General features: G+C 38.0%; 1 protein-coding gene across 4 annotated transcripts in view; it reads left to right on the top strand.

Moving 5' to 3' along the window:
* Nucleotides 1-5,369: 5,369 nt before the first annotated feature.
* The window catches only part of LOC125238487 (protein turtle), a 149,752-nt gene continuing 136,891 nt past the window's right edge, over nt 5,370-18,230 (top strand). For all 4 annotated transcript variants that reach the window (XR_007178455.1, XR_007178458.1, XM_048145919.1 and 1 more), the window contains exon 1: nt 5,370-5,600. The gene's annotated coding sequence lies outside the window, so the exon portion shown is untranslated. The remainder of the gene's footprint in view (nt 5,601-18,230) is intronic.

Below are 18,230 nucleotides of genomic sequence, written 5' to 3'. Positions count from 1 at the left end.
TTTGAACGAACTCAAATCGTATGCAGCGTATGCTCTATGTGCAAGAACCATTGTAGTAGCAAGAAGTTTTTATTTTGCAAAAACTCTTTTTTATAAATGACATATAAATAAACTAAAATGTATGGAGATTAGAGGGAGGAGCGATATCTTTAAGTATCAAATGTGCACATATAAAAGAGGAGATAGGTGGCGCGGCAATCGCTGGTACATAAGGATTTGACAATCTCTTAGCCTTCTCGGTAGTAACCCCGCCTACGGAGCAAGAGGTCCCGGGTTCAAATCCTGATGAGGGTTTTTTATATGTTTTTCTACAGATATTTTATCCTTATTTTATTATTATCCATAAATCTTGTTACAACATTAAAATTTAATTTATGCGAAAATAAAGGAAATTTCATTCGAAAGACTTACAACATTACCTAGGATGGGACAAACAATGTAAATAGACATATCATAAATAAAACAGTAACTAAGCACAATTAAAATACACAAAAAGATAATTCAAATAAAATAAAAATAATAACAAAAAGACCGCTTGTCAGGATCGAACCTGGTTACATCTGCATACGAAGCAAGCGCACTACCACGGGACTACGTCTTGACATGTACAACTTGACGAAATCAGCCTACAGAAACGAACGTCTAATGTCATGTCATGTTCCTGTCCATTGAGTGACACATGCGCTCCTAGCGGAGAGATTTGTAACTTCAGTTTAACACTGACAGCCGGTCATTTTTGCGACTGTTCTACTTCGACAGTTAGGCTTCCTTTAAATTATACATTCCATACTAAAATGTGTAGATAAATGACACAAGGCCACACACAAGGCGTTGAAATCCGCTAATGCTACAAGAAAGTAAAACGAATACATGTAGGTATAAACTAGAACAATATTATTTTATTGAATAAGTATATAAAAATCAGTTAGTACGTGAGTATTATATTCTTTGGCTAGTACTCAATTGTCCAAAAGAGTTTCATTCATACGTAATATCCCCAGGGTCTACGAACGTCGAAAGGGTTAAGGTGAATACGATCAAATCAGAAACTCCGCGCCTCGCTTTCCCTATGGATTCAACGTGGGTACGTAGCTCGCAGGTACGCTTTGCAAAATCTACATTCTATCCTGCTTTTTATGTATGACAGTCACTATTAGTGCGTTTTCACCATTATCCGATCCGATATCGGATGTAGGAAGGATATCTATGGCAAAAATCAAAGATGATGGCTTAAATAATATGCGATATCGGTCCTAACACTCTTATCGGTCCCACTTAGATTGTTTAATATAATTGGTCAAGTAATTATACCTAAATTTTGTCACAAAAAATACAGATGAATTGAGAACCACCTTCCTGAGATTTGGGGCGGCGGTTAAAGAGGCGACAACTTTGAAAAATGTAAGGGTGAAGGCTTATCGTCCCAGTAGATGATTTTTTCCGTTATTTTACTGACAAGATTTGTCTGACCGTCTATGTTTCCACAGAAAAATTGTAGGGCAATGCCCTCTATCTTAAAACCCTAAGTATTGACCTGCCTTAAGAATCACCATCGCCTTTAATAATGTACTAGCCCTACATTATAGCACAGTATTACAATGTCCCTGTAATTGCGGCCCTGAGAAGACGTTAGTGAATAGTAGTTACACAGACACAAGTTAATGGTAAGGTACTCGTGGTAAAGCCACTGGTTCTATTTGCTGAACATATAAAAGTAGATTACAGCCCGTGTCAGAAATCAGGGATTTCCCGGCTATCTTGCAAGTCTAATAAGGTCCCAGGCGGGTTGCGGAAAAATGCATTTCCCGGCCGCTTCCGGTCCGTGGAGGCGGAAACTGGCGGATCAACTGTTACTTGTAGTATCTACTGTAAAATTTTATTGCAGAGTTACAATTTTGCTTTTAGATATATCTAGATACTCTCGGATGAGATAAATTTGGTATAAAGGTCATATTTGTGTTTACAATGAATCGATGATCATATTACCTTCATATTATGTGTCGTTTTCAAGAAGAGGTGCCACAGTGTCGAATAAGGACGTTCTAACAGGTAACTATAAAATGGCGCAATTTTCTATTGGAATAAAATTTTCGCCACTACATTTTCAACCAATTTGTAAGTGTTATTGGCTGATGATTCCGTCATTATCAAGGTTTAGGAAGAGGGAGCCACGCATTTTATGAAGACAATTAGGCGCTGAGCCCTACATTATTATTTGCCACCTTTTTTGGTCCAATCTGAAAAATGAATTGATAAGCAACTTACGTTCATTACTCCACCATCATCATCTTCCGCTCCGGATTTGCCACGGCTCATGGGAGCCTGGGGTCCACTTTGACAACTAATCCTAAGATTTGGCGTAGGCACTAGTTTTACGAAAGCGACTGCCATCTGACCTTCCAACCCGAAGGGTAACTAGGCCTTATTGGAATTAGTTTTCGGTTTCCTCACGATGTTTTCCTTCACCGAAAAACGACTGGCAAATATCAAATGACGCGGACGGGGATCTTTCGCACTAATTATTCATCTATTGTTAACCATTGTATAAGTTCCGCAAAAATTGATTGATACGGGCCGCTGGATGTTTTGTTCCGGTTCGAATCGAACCACCACGTCCATTACTCCATTGCAAGTTAAGAGCTTGTAAAAATTCATGCCTACAATGACAGTTAAGAAATTACGTTAGAATTTAAAATAAAACGTAGACGTCTCTTCAAATTAAGAGCAATGTGCATAAGAAATATATCCGTTGGATTAATGGCCCTTGATAATTATTATGTAGGTGTGTTTCTGGTTTTGAATGATTGCTTAATTAATATGTATGCGTTGCGTCAGAATTTATTCTACACCGAAACAACGATAACATTCTCTCGTTGTAGCATTTGAAAAAATTGTTTATTTTCTTAAACACTGTTGATAAGAGTCATATCCACGTGAAGACTGGCGTTTCTCAGTACAGATAGCCCTCTGAAGTTTCGACTTGAAGTCAGAATTGAACAAACGTAGTGAAAGAACCACATCGACAAGTGGTAACACACGACTCGGAAGGAAGTGCGCTGCCCAACCGCCTCGCATCCGATTTGCAATATTATGCTCTTATTTTTATTTATTACTGAGCTTTTTAACAAGCAGAAACTTATTACTGAGCTTTCTAACAAGCAGAAACTTGAGCAATCGTCGCTACTGGGTTAGAATAAATGTAAAAATGGTAAACTACTGCTTTGAGTGAGACATGAACTTAAAGTGATACTCCAGCACTCTGCCATTTGAGCCACCAAGACCTCAATCATAGTATCAAAATAGGCGAGACGACTAAAACAAAGAACTAATTAGTCCATCAGATAGGTTATCAAAGGTTTTTAGACACGTACTAAAATATTTTTTTTCGATAGAAATTGTTAGCGCGAGCGAAGCGAGCGCGAAAATTTTTCTCGAAAACGAAAAATGACGACGGTACAGATGCGTTGAAGTTTCAGCGTGACGTCACGCCTATAGGTACAGTTTTTTACTCAAAGCTTGGAAGTGACGTCACAAGCCCCCACTCCGGAACTTTGATGCTCTATATCTTTGTATTTTTTCATTAATTAGAAAAAGCGAAAAATATGTGTTCAGTATTTTTGGACGATCTAACTGACGGACTAAACAGAATGCAATTTTGTTTATCTAGTCGTCATCCCTATTTTCCGCCATACTTGCTCTTATTAATATCATTCTCCTACCTATCTCGTATGTTACCTACACACATCAAAACATTCGTGAGCACAAATGTATGCCCTCCGCATCGCGGCAGTCGCATCATATTTTAAACCTGTCATGCGGCATTTTGTCACAACAAAGTGAACAAAGTTAACAAGTATATTAGACTGAAATTTAATTGGTTGATTTTATATTCGTTGCCTTGAAGATTTTGTTTTAAAGTTATTAGTGATCATTTTTATCATCTCGTAAGATTGAAAGTATTACTCTTTATTTACTTATCTATTATTTCAATTTCATTGCACAAATTACCTACAAAAAATTAAAATGGTTAAGATTTTTGTAATGATTTGGCGTTGAATTGAATACAGTCTTGTCACCTAATTAAAAATATGTAGTTGTACCTATACCTACGACAGACAAATAATTAGCTAACCAGTATCTATTTTGGTATATGTTACTCATTATAATGTAGTAACAAATTAATAATTTACTGGAATCTGGAAAACTACAAGTTGTTAAATGAGGTCGTATCAAAACCAAATTGTATAAAATCAAAAATAACCGCAAGTATATTTATCTACACCTAGTCCACACTCAGTAGTGTAAAAAGCCGACTTACTTTTCAAATTAAAAATACACCCATGAGCAATAAAAACGAGTCACTTTGTATAGTTGGTACCTACTTAATTTGCTTACAAAGTATCCATGTATATTTAGTATGGAAACATAATAGCGTGTCGACACACCTAAAACCTTGTACCTTTGTATAAACACAGTACACTAAACATATGTAGACATCTGAGGCTTATTGTCAAGTCGAGATGGCGTTGCCACTCCCTCACTCAAATATTAGTGGGTCCAGATCTGGGTCAAGCCTAAAACCTGGCCCTTTCCCCTATTTCCATTCTATCCCCAATTTCCTGTCCTCATATGGCATTCTGGGTCTCGAATACGACAATCATTGTGTATGTTCGTGTGGGTTTCATAAAAAAATAAGGTACGGCATTTGTTCCAATCGCGATACAAGGAAACCAGAGTAGGTTGAACTTTGATCTCTCAACTTTGATAGTGCTCGAAATAATGTAATATCTACTAGTACGTAGTAGTATAAGTACATATAGGAATAGTGTTATAAATGCTGCAAATTTGGACACCTGTAAAAGATTAGTCATTAAACGAAGATACATCTCTCAACCTCCAACTTACACTATCAGATTTAATACTGTATAGGTACTGTCTAAATACATAATACATTTGTTTCAGGTACACACTCTACGTATTATGACCTCTGCAGAAACTACCGCCATACAATTGCAATAAATTGCTGCATTTGATCCATCGATTAACTTCTTTGATTCTACTCGGCCAGCATTTCATCTCTGTACAGAGGTAACTTCTGGACTGAACTGGATCTGATTCGATTCCGTCTCGAGGAAGTAAGAACCTGCGTCTTCGGCAGTAAGTGGCTCGGGGTCAGTCAGTCCTGTTATTGGGGACAATATTAATGGTCAGCTTCTGGTTCCCGATTGTCAGGTTTCGAAGCTTCGGGATGGGCGACCAGCGGCATAAGCTGTCGCGTAGCTTTTGGAATAGTTCACCGCTAAAAGACATGCGCATTGATGGCGCTAGCGTCGCCCTTACGCGGCGCAGCGCCGCCTGCAGTCCCGCGAGCGCCGCCGCCCCCGACGCACCTGTCTCCGCGCCCACCTGTCTCAGTGCCCGTATTACACCAAAACAACCATGCCTTCGCCTTCTTAACTTAAAACAGTGCTACCACCCGTTCAAGTGACCGTTTTGGATATAAACACCTGCTGGACCGCACAGTGAACCGGTTAAGTTGTGGAATGCGGCAATATTAACTACACTGCAGACTCCTGAATCTGGACCTCTCACCCCTTAAGGTATGTGGGTCATCTAGCTTATCATTTTGGTAAATAAACAGTAGGTAGGTAGATGGGAACACACTGCAAATGAAGTCTGGCTGTAATTTGAATTAAACGAGATTTATAACAGCATGTCCCGAAGTTCATCTCGTAGCGTCGTCGACTGGACAACTCAACCATTATACGGTTTATAGGTACTTACCTATTGAAAGATCACATCCAATACAATTCATCTCAACGTTTAAATTCATCTTAAATTCTTTCGTTTGGGTCAAATAAGGCCTAATCGACACATTGCTCAGATTGCTTACTTGCGAAACTCGTGCACGATTTAATGTCTGGGGTCCAAAACGGATCCTTGAGGAAGCGAATTGGCAAATGTGTATTGATGTCTGAATTCATGCACAGTTTTATACATAAGTAGGATTAATAAAATCGAAACGTTTCGTTCCAAAATGATTGAGCTTCATGAAAAATTGTGTACCGCACAAGATGTTACATAAAAGCGTTTGAAGCACATCAAAAAAAGCCCGTAGGTATGTCTCGGATTAAGTGAGACAAATCACTTTCTTTTGGCGCACAGTCTAGCTGTAATTCTGTATCCTAAAGTCATGTTTGACTCTACCTGTCCTCGTCGCTCGCAGGTCGTGTGTACGAGACGTGTTGTAGAGTTATTGAACCGACCGCGTGCTGTCGTATTACACCGAGGCTTTTGGAAGGCTCTGCTCTCATTTTTTAATGCCACGGATGTCTGCAAACAAAAATAATACATTTATTACATCGCCGTTTGGCTTGTGCCATTTGTTTTGGTGTTTTTCACCATAGATAGAACCAAAATGTAGAGCGGAATATATCGTGTTCGATCCGCTACCTGTGCCGTTAATTAAAATGTCATGGGTGAGATATTGGATAGATGGAATTGCTTGGAAGTTTAGGAGCTTTTTGAATTCGTTAAAATTTTGTTCTTACCGTTCCGGCTACCGAAATATCGAAATATTTTCCAAACACTGCTTTATATTCTGTTGTTGTTGCTGAGTTTTTTTCTGCTGAGATCAAAATTTGGTGAGAGTTTTTGAGAAACCTCTTTCTCCAATGGTTGTGCACACGCAACGGCTCCATTGAGCTTTAGAGACTTGAAAACCCATTCATACTTATCTAATGGTAGAATAAACACGCCACCGTGAGAAACTAAATAAATAGCTCACTCACTGTTTGCCCCGATCATTTACAGGGATTTTGGCCTGCTAGTTTAGTAATAGGTTTCTTTTTTCCTTTTTTTGGAGGTAAACATTGGAAGTGGTTCCTTCATGGAAAGGAAGTTCTATTGCTGGCGTTGGTCCGGTTTTCTTTCAAAACATGTCTTTGAAAATAAGTGGGTCATTTAGCTTTCCTGGGGCAATCGGTACGTTAAGAAATTGTATGATCGGACAAGAATTAGATCCTGTTTGTCTTATTTATCTTACGCAATGTCCGTTAGTGGCGTACATTTCATTACAAACATCTTCTATCAGTCCAGCAGTTTCTTATTGTCTAGCTTTGACGTGCAAAACCTTTAAAGCTTCAACTTGCATATTGACATTATATATTTATCAATATGCAATATCGGAAGGTGCAATGCAGTACCTACGATAACCACTCATCGGGTAAGCTGTATTCGAGGGTTTACTGGTGAAACCCGATAAGTTGAGCAAACTGGTTTTTGAAATTCGAACTATGCGTAATTTCCACAATGTTGTTATTTCAAGGACAAATTATCTCGACTTATCGGGTTTCACTATGTTTATTCGCCATTAACAAACAGCCTGTTCGGAAAGTGAACTGTCATAGATGTATTGTTTCCCATACTCTCCTCTTTTAGCACAGAATATATCAGCTTACTTACCTATACGTATGTATCGAAGCAAACATTTTGGTAAGCTGTATATTCATTCGCCATTGACAAAATATAGTCTGTGCGAAAAGAGAACTATCATAAATGTATTGTTTCCCATACTGTCCTCTTTTAGCACAGTCTATCAGCTTACTTATACGTATGTATCGAAGCCAAAGTTTCGTAGCGTTGCGTGTTGTGTGACTTGTAAGGCGAAGCGAAGCGTGGCCGTGGGAACGGGGCCTATAAATATGCCGCCGCGGGGAGGCTCTTTATCAACAATTATTCCCGTAGGATAAATCCTCCTAATGTTTTCTTTAAACGTTCGGAAAACGCAGAAAATGTCGTGAGAAAGAAGCGATATAGGTGCTTGAATGGAATATAATGACAAAAGTCCGAAGATAACCTTGAAATCCTGAGGTCTCTGCCAATAATAACTTTCGTGAAGCCTTATAACTAGCCTTTTTTCTCTGTATAACTCCAATACTTAATTTAGTTTTTATTCAGTGGCTAAGTAGTCAAGATTTCTAAAAAACATGACAGTTACTTAGTCCTCAGTCAGCCGAAATCCCGACAGAAGATCAAAAATGATGATTAATTATGCAATGGGACACCCTGACGTATTAACGGTATTATGACATTCCTTCATAGGCTTTATCAAATCACCTGCATTCAAATCAGCGTTTCGCTTGCCATGGCAATATGCTGAGTGGGATCACATTTAGCATCTAAGTACTTCAAGTAGTTAGTGTTGCATGTGACTATCTTAAGTATCATCATCATATGACGACCGGTCTGGCGCAGTCGGTAGTGACCCTGCCTGCTACGCCGCGGTCCCGGGTTCGAATCCCGGTAAGGGCATTTATTTGTGTGATGAGCACAGATATTTCTTCCTGAGTCATGGATGTTTTCTATGTATATAAGTATTTATGATTATATTATATGTATCGTTGTCTGAGTACCCACAACACAAGCCTTCTTGAGCTTACCGTGGGCCTCAGTCAATCTGTGTAAGAATGTCCTATAATATTTATTTATTTAATATTTATATGATCCAAAAGTCGCCCACTGCTAGACTTACCTGTATTGGCTGATCTATCTTATATCTATTGTCAATTTTGATTTTAAATAAATATTCTATTCATTCTTAATCACGGTTATAACCTGTATGCGCCATATTTTATAATAAACTAGCTTTTTCCCATGGCTTCGCTCGCGTTGCCTCTTTTTAAAAAATCACGTCAATTCATCGCTCCGTTTTACCATGAAAGATGGACAAACAAACAGACACATACTTTCCCATATATATTAGTATGGATCCACCAATTTACCCAACTCAGGACTACCTACAGTTGATAAGCTGGCATAATACTAATTAATAACATTTGCGCACGTTTTATACCAGGGACAGTGATACAGGCATAATAAATAAAACAAGAGTTAAAACGTCTCCGAATTGGGTCGGACATGTCTGCACATACGGGACCTCACTGGACCCTCTACCGTGGGTTTTAGAAATTTAGAAAACTTTACTCGATACTTTAATTTATGGTTCTAATAAGTAAGAGAGCTGGCGGGATGACCAGGGGCCCATTTCTCAAAACTGAAAGATACAAGTTACAAGCGGAAGTCTCTTTCCAACTTGTCATATATTAGACATTGACAACCACTTGTAAATTGTAACTTGTAGCTTCGAGAAATGGGCCCCAGGCAGGTAGGCAGGTCGCGCGATAAATGATATAACATCAGGCCGTCCCTTTCGCACTATTTGTAAGTGTGATAGGGACGACCCGCAGCCTGGTGTTTTGTCGTTTATCACGCGACCATGCTATCGGTGCTGAACGCATTTTATACAGATTGGCAGGACTAAACAAATTACAGGTTTGAGTGAAAATGCATGGGGAGGATTTTGCCCAGCAGTGAGACACGAAAGAATAAGAAATTCTAAAAAGTTAATACTCGCACCCATGGTAGTAGGTCTAGTTAAAATTCGTGCCGCGTAAGTTGCGCATGTGTGACCGGCCTTATAATGAATAATCTGTTTCTTCTCGTTAACGTAAATTCACTCGGGGCTAGATGAAGCAGGTAATCTGCTAAAGGGCTACTGTTGTGTGTATCTGAAAAAGAGTCAGCGGATAAACATTCTTTAGTCCCGGCTAAATAACCTTAGCTTTTACATTTTTTTAACTAGGGGAGGCTAAAGTGAGTTGAGTTGCACATCGTTTTTCAACTCGATAACACGAAGACGCTTCAAAACTAAAGTACTAGCCTCACGATTTCATGTTGGGAAAATGCCTTTAAGTACTCCAAAATATAATTGAAAATAAGTGTCATGACCGTTTAAAATTTCAACTGCGGTATTTGCGGACCGATACGACCTCCAAAACCTCAAAAAAAGAGCGTACATCTCATGTCTTAAAGGCCGGCAACTCGCCTCCAACACCTCTGGTGTTTCGGGTGTCCGTGGGCGGCAGTGATCGCTTACCATCAGGCGACTTGTCTGCTCGTTTGCTTTCTATTTCATGAAAAAAAAAAAACTAGTGCAAGTAATAAATATAACAATGTTTAGGTAGCTACTTATAAAGTTATTATCAAACAAATATTTACGGAATGCAATCCGATGTACAAACCTCTTTCTACAATAAGGCTTCGAAGGATCTCGCTGAGCATTTAATTGAGACAAGTTTTAGCCCACCCACCACGATGTAAATACTCCCTAATTGTAGCCCAGAATCTCCAGGAAAGGGACCAATTGGGGGTCCCTGATTGTGTGACTATTGTTTAAATTGACCGGGTTCAGATAGAGGTTTGGAGAGCAGTACGTGAAGAGCGACTGACTCAGTCTGTGACGTCTATTATGTAAGAGTACTAATAGTTTTTCTTTCAATACCCAAAGACTATACTTAAAAGAGGGTGGGTCTATAACTTACTAGCTTTTGCTTGCGGCTTCCCTCGCGTTAAATTCGAAAATTGCGAAATGTTATACACCAAACTTCACCCACCTTTTTAGGGAAGTGAGGGGTTCGAAAGACGCAAAAAGTAGCCTATGACACTCTCCATCTTTTCAGCTATCTCCACTTAAAAAATCACGTTAATTCCTTTCTCCGTTTGGCCGTGAATGACAGACAAACAAACAGACACACACTTTCCCATATGTAATAACTAGCTTTTGCACGCTGCTTCGCTCGCGTTAGAAAGAGACAAAAAGTAGCCTATGTCACTCTCCATCCCTTCAACTATAGGTTTTTAACTAAAGCACTTAAAAAATTATGACAATTCGTCCTTCCGTTTTGCCGTGAAGGACGGACAAACAAACAGACACACACACTTTCCCATTTATAATATTAGTATTATTAGTATGGATTAGTATGGATATAGTAGAGGAGTGGAATGAGAATTTGTATGGGGGGGGTCATAATAATTCCCACAGAACCGAAGTTTGGTTTTTTTAGTTCTTTGTGTGTGTCTTTTTGACATACTAAAAATATAGTAAAATATATTTATGCAAAATGCGTTTTTTCGACCGCCAAAAGTTGTATGAAAATTTACTATGGAAAAAAAATCCTAAAATTTAAAAATCGTCTCTGGTATCAACTTATGGGGAATTAGGCGGCAAATTTTTTTATAGCGTTGATGTTTAGCAAAAATATAAATATTTTTCACTATTTTGATAAAATAAAAAATGATAAAAATCATAAATTTGATGAAAGGAAGTACTTAATTAAAACATAAATTTCAGCAATGTAATTTTTTTCATATGTCCCACACCATAGTAAATACGGGTACGATCCGCCTGGTGATTAACAGTTACGGTAGCCTATGACGCCTGCCAATCTAGAGCCTCCACATGCGCGTTGCTGGCCCTTTAGGGTACCTTTCCACTAGAGATGCGCAACGTGATCGTGATAGTGTTTGATATCCACCAATCATGTTCACTGTTCACAAAGCGTAGCTTAGTCGAACCCGTTCCTGGGTTCGACTAAGCTGATTGTGGATATCAGAAGCATCCATAATACTTCTCTGGTGGAAAGGCACCCTTAACAGTCCTCAGCTAGCTCGCAGGATAACGCGCGTCCGCGGGAGAAAAATCCTCCTAAGCCTACATCGAAAACAGATGCCTTAATCTCGCTGTCCAAGGCTCTAAGTCACGCGGCCCCGGTAGCCCAAAGAAGCGCTGGCTGGACGTCGTGGGAGCGGACATACAAGAGAACAATCTCACGTCTAAGTATGCTGAAGACCGGGCAAAGTGGAGAAGACTGAGTAGGAAAGCGGACCCTGGCGCTAGGCCGGGAAAACGCTAGGTTGAAGAAGAAGAAGCCGCAGTGTGCGACCATATACGGGTCCAGGGTGTGTGGATGCGCAGATTTATGACTAGAAAAACGGATGATTATTAGGTTTTGGTTTTCTCTCGTGTTCGATATAATGCTTTATCGACAGTTTTTTTATGGGATGCGACAATTTATATACTTATATTGAACCCCACCAAAATACAAGTTCATGGTAAATACGGTTACCCAATAGGAGGATTTTTCTCCCGCGGACGCGCGTTATCCTGCGAGCTAGCTGAGGACTGTTAAGGGTGCCTTTCCACCAGAGATGTGTTATGGATGCTTCTGATATCCACAATCAGCTTAGTCGAACCCGTTCCTACTAGCGCTACGCTTTGTGTACAGTGAACATGATTGGTTATTGGATGGTGGATATCAAACACTATCACGTTGCGCATCTCTAGTGGAAAGGTACCCTAAAGGGCCAGCAACGCGCATGTGGAGGCTCTAGATTGGCAGGCGTCATAGGCTACCGTAACTGCTAATCACCAGGCGGATCGTACCCGTATTGTGGGACATATGAAAAAATTACATTGCTGAAATTTATGTTTTAATTACTTCCTTTCATCAAATTTATGATTTTTATCATTTTTTATTTTACCAAAATAGTGAAAAATATTTATATTTTTGCTAAACATCAACCCTATAAAAAAATTTGCCGCCTAATTCCCCATAAGTTGATACCAGAGACGATTTTTAAATTTTAGGTTTTTTTTTCCATAGTAATTTTTCATACAACTTTTGGCGGTCGAAAAAACGCATTTTGCATAAATATATTTTACTATATTTTTAGTATGTCAAAAAGACACACACAAAGAACTAAAAAAACCAAACTTCGGTTCTGTGGTAATTATTATGACCCCCAAGGCTATATCTCCTCTACTAATAGTAATTACCTATGGATAGTTAAACATTATCTAAACAATACGCACTCATTTCATTCTACTTTCGATGATGTTTGCACGCTAATCAGGTGCTTATATTAAATATTTACGTGTAGGTAAATAGTTGTTCCCAAACAAATATTTCACGCGCCAACACGTAGCGTCGTTTCAAACATTTTTAAGTTTTTTATCTCTATTTTTAAATTGGTGAGACTAGATCAGAATTCAAATAAGCTTAAAAAGGATCGATTAAAATGCTTGGAAGCTTTGATGAGATTTGGATACCACATCAATGCCTATAAATTCCTAATACCGTTAGTTTAACATGTTTTATATGTTTTGTGTGTTATTTTTATTGTTATTTATCGCATTGCCACCGTCTTCAAAAATATACAATTTGTAAATAAAAAAATACTTAATTAAGTATATAGTTATTTTAACAATTATTACTACTGATTCGGTCAAGTTGTGTTCGAATGTATGGGAAATAAAAAAAAAACAGCTAAACTTTAATGAAGTATGGTACCTTAGGGTAAGGTGCTTTGCGCACACTAGCGTCCCCTACCGTCCCCCTGATGCAACACCCCCTTTTAGCAGGAAATAGGTCCCGGTTTACGATTTTTCTTCATTTTTCAGAAAAGTATCAGAGGTAGGAAAAAAATGTCTATAAATGAATTAATTCCTATTAAATTCTAAACAAAAAAGGTTATATGGATTTTTTTGTAGCACTTACCATATTTGTGTATTAGCTTGTTGAAGTTCGATATAACTCAGTACTTAATGAAATAGTAATATGTTTATTAGTGGTTTAATTTCTGAATTTTGTCAAAGTTTATCAAGCTACTAGTTTTTGCCCTTCTGAAGTACCTTTTTACCAAGTTTCCAGCCTGTAGCTTGAAATAAAACTTATTCCCCATACAAACTTCACCCAGCCTCATTTTAAATCCAGAAACACTGAAATTAGTTCCTTTCCATTTTAATATTACCTTTATAGTCTTTATATGAAGTTTCAAGCTCATATTCTCAAAATAAAGGTAGATCCCCAAAAATTAAAAAAAAAACTGAATTTTGGGACATATTTTAGGGTAAAGGGGGGGGGGGGGGGGGGGGTGCGTCAGGTGGGGGGAAGGGGACGCTAGTGTGCGAAAAGCACCTTACCCTAAGGTATCAAACCGCATTTCTTTTTATTTGGATTTTTTTTTTCAAAAACCACCGTTTGACCGAATCAAATGCAGAGATCTCATTTTTGTGTGTCATCTCATACTAAGTCACTAAGAATGCTGCAAATCTGTTCGAATTTGATTATAAGGCTTATTAAGAGAAAAAATCTACTTAATCCTTTTTGGTACCTATCGGTTTTCTACCCCTTCCGCTTTGGCCGTACTTACCCTGGTGATTCGAGGACATTTGCGACAAAATAAAACCCATCAAAACGCCCTACGATTAAGGAGTTCTGTCCCAAGCCCGTAACGAATCCATTCTCACGATCATTTTAATTGAGGACATTAAAGCCCGGATCCCTAATTACTTGTAGGTATAAAACTCCCCTCTTTAATGCTAATGTGGTAATCACGGTGCGATTAGTGTTTGATTTCAGGTGCAGTGTGCCGTGTCCTTTACGCGGGTTTAATGTTAATTTAGAAGTGTAACTGTACTAACATCAGCGATGTAATGTATAATTGTATAATGTATACGGACGTACGCTATGGTCAAAGACATAAATGTAACTCCGTATAGACAAAATCAAGTAAAAGAAAAAAAACGTACCTCAAAACCTACCTAGTGACCAAGATGGCGATACAGCTTTGGGGGACGCTCGGCTAGATGGGGCTAATATTAATATTTGACATTTTAACACATATCAAGCTAAGAATATGGGCCAAATTGATAAAACTGAGGTTCAAAAGTTTTAAGCCTGTGTCAAGAGATGGCAGTCTATGCACTGTGATTACACATTTTACTTTGACAATAACTCTCTATAGTACTCGATCCTCTTTGCTATGGTGCATTTGGCTTTAAACGTGGATCCAATTGACAGTTCCTTGGTGCTGGATGTTGACACTAACGAAATGGGTAGTAGTATATTACGATACAAGAGCGGAAAATAGGAAGTTCGAAACGACTAGTGATAAATTAAAACACGAAGCGAAGGGGGCAACAGTAGGACATTGGACAGTAATGCAGTTTGTAGTAAGGCGGCGGAATTGAAAAAAGTCGTCTAGTTTTGAAGTTGATGTGACTGGAGAGTATACTGCTGACAAGTGGTATCGTTGTGATCGGTACACTTTACTGAGTACGAAATAATGACTTGTCACTTTCTCAGACTGTGGGGGGGTTAACTATGACGTCACAAAGATCGCGGTCCCGGGTTTAATTTTTTTGCCAATTTGTCTAGAACCCCTTATCCAATTTTGAAAAATGAGGTGTCGATTGAAAGCGTATAACATGCTGATTAAGATTTATTATATGTGAAAAGTATAGTTTTATTAGTTATTTTTTAACTAACAATAATGCAAAAAATACGTTTTTTTTACTCTCTTTTTTGATTTTTGTGACTCAAAAAGGCAATGAAAACGGCCACTTAGCTAAAAAATATGTTATATAAATCATTTAACTACATTATTAAGCTATCTGTTGCTTTTTGAATTTCTACGATCGGATAATAAATGAGCAAACTACAACCACATACCTGTAGGCGGGGAGTACCGCTTGACACGCGTTCCCATACATTCGGCGTCTACCAAATTACACCTCGCGCAAAATTCGTTTCAAGCAGATATACCTCTAATCTTATTCATCGTAACCTATCAATATTGATATCATTTGAAAGCACAATTAAAGTACTTTAAAAAACAATGTCAATCATTTTTTTAAAATCAATAATCGCCAGTCTGTGGTGGTTACAAAGGAAAAAAGTGGGTATGCAATTTGACTGGTTTCCTAGGTTTGATACCCTAGACGAGTTTAAAAGGGGAGGTAAAGGTGACATATGGGTTGTTCTCTGGCCTAAAAGCTATACAGAGGGTCAGGGGAGAAAAAAACTAGGGTTTAAGTTTAGTTTTAAGTTATTTTTTCTTTTATTTGTTGATTTTATTGTGTTTAATTTTTTTGTAATTTTATCAAGGATACACATTGGTTTCTTTTGCTGAAAATTCCCTTTTTTATGAGAAATGTTATGAATTTCATGGCATTTTCCGATAGAGACTAAAATTAACTTTCAAATAAGGCCACATAGTCATACTGATACATAGTCATACCCTTAATATTATATAAGTAAAAGTATGACTATGTGGCCTACTGATACATAGTCATACCCTTAATATTATATAAGTAAAAGTATGACTATGTGGCCTTATTTGAAAGTTAATTTTAGTCTCTATCGGAAAAAGCCATAAAATTCATAACATTTCTCATAAAAAAGGCAACTTTTAGCAAAAGAAACCAACGTGTATCCTTGATAAAATTACAAAAAAATTTAACACAATAAAATCAACAAATAAAGGAAAAAATAACTTAAAACTAAACTTAAACCCTAGTTTTTTCTCCCCTGACCCTCTGTGTAGCTTTTAGGCCAGAGAAAAACCCATATGTCACCTTTACCTCCCCTTTTAAACTCGTCTAACCTAGGAAACCAGTCAAATTGCATACCCACTTTTTTCCTTTGTAACCACCACAGACTGGCGATTATTGATTTTAAAAAAATGATTGACATTGTTTTTTAAAGTACTTTAATTGTGCTTTCAAATGATATCAATATTGATAGGTTACGATGAATAAGATTAGAGGTATATCTGCTTGAAACGAATTTTGCGCGAGGTGTAATTTGGTAGACGCCGAATGTATGGGAACGCGTGTCAAGCGGTACTCCCCGCCTACAGGTATGTGGTTGTAGTTTGCTCATTTATTATCCGATCGTAGAAATTCAAAAAGCAACAGATAGCTTAATAATGTAGTTAAATGATTTATATAACATATTTTTTAGCTAAGTGGCCGTTTTCATTGCCTTTTTGAGTCACAAAAATCAAAAAAGAGAGTAAAAAAAACGTATTTTTTGCATTATTGTTAATTAAAAAATAACTAATAAAACTATACTTTTCACATATAATAAATCTTAATCAGCATGTTATACGCTTTCAATCGACACCTCATTTTTCAAAATTGGATAAGGGGTTCTAGACAAATTGGCAAAAAAATTAAACCCGGGACCGCGATCTTTGTGACGTCATAGTTAACCCCCCCAGTCTGAGAAAGTGACAAGTCATTATTTCGTACTCAGTAAAGTGTACCGATCACAACGATACCACTTGTCAGCAGTATACTCTCCAGTCACATCAACTTTTCCCGAGACCCTCTCGCCGCTCTACTATTGTGCAATCCTTTCGATGCTTCTTCCTTAATGGAGCTTTATAAAAAACATTCGGAATACGCATCAATTTGGTTTGCGACTTATCTTCAAAATTAATTATGTAACGGATTTGCCCGCAGTCCCGATTTTATCAACCTCCCCTTCGATTACCGTATAAAATTCCCATTAGGGCGGCATTGTGCGAATGGTCATTCTGGAGGGCTTTGTGAGGCGGTCGTTAAGGCGGCAGGAAAATACTGCATGTTTTATCAATGAACCACGGTGTTTGGGCAAGATTCAACTTGATTTACTTACCCTGGAAGTAATTTAGAGTTTGATAACAATGCACAGCCAAATGAGAGTTTAAAGTCAAGCAGTTTTATCACTAAATTAAATAATTACACACATACCTACGCCTGTATCCCATAAAGGGGTAAACAGAGCAGAGCACATGAAACCACTGAAGTTTCAGTGCCACTCTTGGCAAATAAGGGTTTGAAAGAAAACTAAATTGTGACATTGCAGTGACAGGTTGCCAGCTTCTCGCCTACGCTACAATTTAACCCATATCCCACAGTCGACTTCTAAGACATCCATGGGAAGAAAGGGGGTGGTAGAATTCGTAACCCGTCACCTTACGGCAATTACATATTTCTCTTAGATTTGGTAACATTTCACAGTTTTTTAGTCTATTCTCTTATTTGAAGAACGTTAGTTATCAACTTTTCATTACAGAACTCTGCGCTTAAAAAGCTTCCGAGTCTTGTGCCATTCGAGTTTTAATTGAGTTTTTTAGTGCAACTTAAAGAACTTTAATGACTTCAAAAATTTTGTAAATAGGTTTTAACCACCTACGTGTAACACAGAAGAAGTGTAACTTTATGATTTTGCATTAACTATTACTCGTGAATTCAATGTGGATTGTGGATACAATGACTTTTAGAAAGTTTATTACGTACCTATTGAGAACTTTCTTTAAAGGGCCCAATTTTTAGGGTTCCGTAGCCAAAATGGCAAAAACGGAACCCTTATAGTTTCGTCATGTCCGTCTGTCCGTCTGTCCGTCTGTCCGTCTGTCCGTCTGTCACAGCCGATTTACTCGGAAACTATAAGTACTACAGTGATGAAATTTGATGGGAATATGTGTTGTATGAACCGCTACAAAATTATGACACTAAATAGTAAAAAAAAGAATTGGGGGTGGGGCCCCCCATACATGTA

The sequence above is a fragment of the Leguminivora glycinivorella genome, chromosome 1 (assembly GCF_023078275.1).
Source record: "Leguminivora glycinivorella isolate SPB_JAAS2020 chromosome 1, LegGlyc_1.1, whole genome shotgun sequence".
Taxonomy (NCBI): domain Eukaryota; kingdom Metazoa; phylum Arthropoda; class Insecta; order Lepidoptera; family Tortricidae; genus Leguminivora; species Leguminivora glycinivorella.
The sequence above is the reverse complement of the archived record's forward strand: the minus strand, read 5'-3'. Positions and strand labels throughout refer to the sequence as shown.